Source organism: Berghia stephanieae, chromosome 4 (assembly GCF_034508935.2).
Source record: "Berghia stephanieae isolate SIO BIC M18660-M18661 chromosome 4, UCSD_Bste_1.3, whole genome shotgun sequence".
In the NCBI taxonomy this organism is placed as follows: domain Eukaryota; kingdom Metazoa; phylum Mollusca; class Gastropoda; order Nudibranchia; family Aeolidiidae; genus Berghia; species Berghia stephanieae.
The window spans coordinates 88,220,448-88,225,335 of NC_088363.1; positions in this window are offsets into that span (position 1 = coordinate 88,220,448).

The following is a 4,888-nucleotide window of genomic DNA, read 5'->3' on the forward strand; positions in this document are numbered from 1 at the left end:
GGAAAGAAAGGTCAAAAGTTTTTGTGACGCAAATGATTTTTAACGTGCTTCAGTACAACATAAACTTCCGAACTTCCATGAGATCATTTAACTTTCTTTTTTAATTTCTCTTCTTTTCTTTATTTTATTTTATTTTTTTTTTGTCTACTTTATTTTATAAGATCTGAGGTGAAAGGTGTCATTCATTACAAAGGGGTGAAAGGAGAAGAAGAAGAAGAAGAAGCAGCAGGAGGGAGAGAAGGAGGAGGAGGTGGAGGAGGAGGAGAATGTGGAGGAGGAGAACGTGGAGGACGAAAAGAAGAAGAAGAAGAAGAAGAAGAAGAAGAAGAAGAAGCAGAGGCAGAGGAAGCTGTTCGCCAACCGACTGTGATGATTCTGCAGTATTTCAAGGTCATCTCTCTCTCTCTCTCTCTCTCTCTCTCTCTCTCTCTCTCTCTCTCTCTCCCTCTCTCTCTCTCTCACTCTCTCTTTCTCTCTCTCCTCTCCCTCTCTCTCCTCCCCTCTCTCTCTCTCTCTTTCTCTCTCTCTCCTCTCCCTCTCTCTCCTCTCTCTCTCTCTCTCTCTCTCTCTCTCTCTCTCTCTCTCTCTCTCTCTCTCTCTATATATATATATATATATATATATATATATATATATATATATATTTTTTTTTTTTATTTTAAAAAAATAATTTTTTTTTTAAGTTTAAAATTTCATTTTAGCCATCATATTCTTCCCAATACAATGCCGTTTTAAGTCGATTGGTCACATTCAGGGCCCTACTATAGTACTATAGCAGGGGGCTGGTCACATTTGATCATTTTACACAGATATTATCACACACCCAAACACCCCCCCCCCCCCCCCCACACACACACACAGACCTTTACATTCATCCAAAAGCGTACAGTAAAAAAAAAAGGGCACAGAAGTTACCATTGAGCAATAAAATTAGTAGCTACCACGTGGTAAATCATGGTAACATAAACTGTAGTAAAATAAACCGCTTGATTAACATATCCGAAGGATGATTGCAAATGTTGGTGCATGCAATGTGCAATGTGTATAGCGTGTTATTTTCCAATTCTTTTCAAGCTCCATCCTAAATCCATCATGAATGTGTTATTGGTCGACAATTTCTAACCCCGAGTAACTTCGTTAAATTCGGGTTAGCACTCAATGATCGCACTATAATTTGATATTTTTGTTTTTTGTTTGAGCATCCTGCTGTCGATAGTTGTAAGTTGAGGACTGCAGAATCCGCCGTGCTAACCAGGTAAATATTGTTAAAAATTGAAAGTAAAATAAAGTAAGACCAAAAACGGAAAAAAAAAGAAAAAAAAAAAAGATGATGAAAGCTATTTGTTGTTAAACATTTTCACACACCAATTATGTGTTCAAAAATGCCACGGGGAAAAGGTCAAATCTCTCACAAGAGCTGCGTTTTCAGTTTAACATTTATTGAGCAAGACCGGTCTATGTGTTTTGAAAGGGTTGGTTAGTTAACTCCTGCGGTTTGCGATGTAAATAATTTTAACCATTTACTATTCCATTTCAATTTTGCTATCGTATATTTCAGGTGGTGTAACAATATTAAGAACTTCAAGACGAAGCCGGATATGACGATGATTGGGATTGTACCGACGTGTACACAATATGCAGGTCTGATATCCGAACGCACTTATGGGCATAGTTTAACAATGTTGTAATGGACATTTTACGTCATTTAAAAAAAAAGATTTCCGTTACAACAACGAACCCATACTGAATGTGAGTTATTAGGCCCTCAAATATATGCACATCGGATTCTAGAAACCAGTATAAATGCATCTGCTCACTTTCCATCATCGTGACTTCTGAAAAGCTACCGTCGTTTTCAGTTATGCAAGAGAGATGGGTATTTAATGAATAAATAACACTAATGGTCTCTGGTGACCTATTCATGGTGTTTGAGGCGACTATCAACTGGCCTTGGTGATCTTTTTAAACGAGGTCTCTGGGTTACAGATCAACAGTCCTATAAAGCCCTCGGAAAAATGTTTTTTATTTATTTACATTTCCCCTTGATTTATCGGACGTAAATTTCGGAGGTTTCCACGGTGTAAAATAGGCTTGACTTCTTCCAATGGTGGATATTTATCAGGCTTGTTGAAGGGCTGTGCATGGCATCATCATCATCATTGCCTTTTTCACCCTGGGTCAGGGTATAGGCCACAGACAAACAGTTTCCATCCTTCTCTATCCTGAGCCAACTTTTTTATCTCATTCCAGGTCTTACCACTTCTCTGTATATCAGCTTCTTTAATTCTTCTCCATGTTCCTCGTGGCCTTCCCTTTGATCTTCTGCCCTGAGGGTTCCAGTCCAATACTTTCTTTGTTATAGTTGAGTCATTCTTTCTAAGCGTGTGTCCAATCCACCTCCATCGTCTTCTTCCTATATCCTCTCCCACTGGTTTCTGCTGTGTTCTTTTCCATACTTCTTCATTTTTTATTCTATCCATCCATTTTATTCTGAGTAGCTTACGCATGCACCTGTTTACAAAAATCTGTACCCTCCTTATACATGCCTGTGATGCGTTCCAAGTTTCACATCCATACAGTAGGACAGACTTCACGTTTGAGTTGAAAAGTCTTAGCTTTAGTTGAAGGGAGATATCTTTAGTTCTCCAAACTCTGTTCAAAGATGTGAATGCAGCCTGTGCCTTTCCTATTCGTGCTTTCACCTCTGCTTCCGTGCCTCCATCCTTGTCAATTATACTTCCGAGATAGCAGAAAGTGTCTATATCTTCGAGTTCCTGATCTTTTACTTTGATCTGCTCCCCTTGACGCGTACCTATCCTCAAGACCTTTGACTTTGCAGGGTGAATTCTTAGACCAATTGATTCCGAGAGGCTGTTTATAATTGTGGTTTTTGCTTGCATCTGGTCCTGGGTGTGGGACAAAAGAGCCAGATCATCTGCAAAATCCAGATCATCCAACTGTGTCCAGGGGTCCACTGTATCCCATTTCTTCTCCCTTTGGAGGTTTCCTTCATTAGCCAATCAATGGCAAGGATGAACAGGAATGGAGAGAGCAAGCATCCCTGCTTGACACCAGTCTTAATTTCAAAGCTGTCAGTAAGCTTATCTTCATGTACAACCCTGCAACTTGATCCTTCATACATTTCCTTAATGAGGTTTACTATCTTTTCAGGGAGTCCATAATGTGCCAGAATTTTCCACAATATTGCTCTGTCAATACTGTCGAAAGCCTTCTCGTAATCCAGAAAGTTGATAATAAGAGGAGAGTTCCATTCTATAGACTGTTCCACTATGACTCGCAGAGAGGCAATCTGGTCGGTGGTTGAACGGTTTTTCCGAAAACCTGCCTGTTCGTCCCGCAGTTTAGCATCTGTTGCATTCTTAATTCTCTCTAAAATAATACGGTTGAAAACCTTTCCTGGGATAGAAAGAAGAGTGATGCCTCGATAATTATTACAATTACTGAGGTCCCCTTTCTTTGGAAGCTTGATAAGATGCCCTTCCTTCCAATCCTTTGGGAATATCCCGTCATTCCAGATTCTCTCAAATAGTGGGTGCAGGGCCTCAGCATTTCTTTCCGCATCAACTTTTAGAGCCTCCGGTGGAATCTGGTCTGGTCCAGCAGCTTTTCCCCTTTTCATCTTGTTAATGGCACCCACAATCTCTGCTATCGATGGTGGATCACAGCTAATTGGTAGCTCATTCCTTGCAGGCAAAATTTATGGCTGGTTGTCTGGTGGTGGTCTGTTCAGAAGGCAGTTGAAATGTTCCCTCCATCGTTCAGATTGAGCCTCTTTTCCAAAAATAGTTTTCCCATCTTTGTCTTTGACTGGTACCTCTGGTTTCCCATATTTTCCAGCAAGTGTCTTGGTAGTTTGATAAAGGATCCTCATGTGTCCTCCAGTCGCTGCTGCTTCTGCTTTCTCTGCAAGTCTGTTCATGAATGCTTCCTTGTCTTTCTTCACAGATCTTTTGACTTCCTTAGCTATGGCTCGATACTGCTCTTGTGCATCCAGTCTTGAAGCCCTTGTTCGGCTTGCATTCACTTGTTCCTTCCTTGTTCTCCTCTTTTCAATAAGGTCCAAGGTGGTTGGACTTATCCATTCTTTATGTTCCGATTTCTTTACCCCCAATACCTCGTGGCAAGTTGTTATGTAGACTTCCTTGATCTTTGCCCAATGTGACTCTACATCTATGTCCTCCTCGAGCTCAGTAAGAGGTTGGAATCTATTACTCAATTGTAGTTTGAATTCCTCATTCTTTTCCCCATCAATTGCATTCACCTCGAATTTTCTTCTTGTATGTGATCTGGCCCCGTGTTTTCTGAGTCGGAGCTTAAGCTTTGCCAATAGCAGGTGGTGGTCTGATTCAACATCTGCCCCTCTCCGTACTGTCACATCTTCCAATGAACGTCTGAATCTACGAGAGATACAAAAATGATCAATCTGATTCTCTGTCACACCATCTGGTGAGACCCAAGTTGCTTTGTGGATCTTCTTATGGGGGAAGACTGATCCTCCAATCACCAAACTGTTGAATGCACAGAAATTTGCAAATCTCTCACCATTATCATTCATTTCTCCCATGCCATGACGTCCCATGATACCTTCATAGCCTACGTTATCCTGTCCCACTTTTGCATTAGCATCTCCCATCAATATGTTGATGTCTTTCCTTGGCAACTTGTCAATGACTTGTTGTAGCAGACCATAAAATGTATCTTTGTCCTCATCTGTTGCATCATTTGTTGGGGCATAGATCTGTACAATGTTCATGCTGATCTTCTTACTCCGTGTTGTAAAGGACGCCATGATGATCCTTTCTCCGCATTGTTCCCATCCTCTCAGTGACTTCTGGGCAAACTTGCTTAGAATTATTCCTACTCCCTG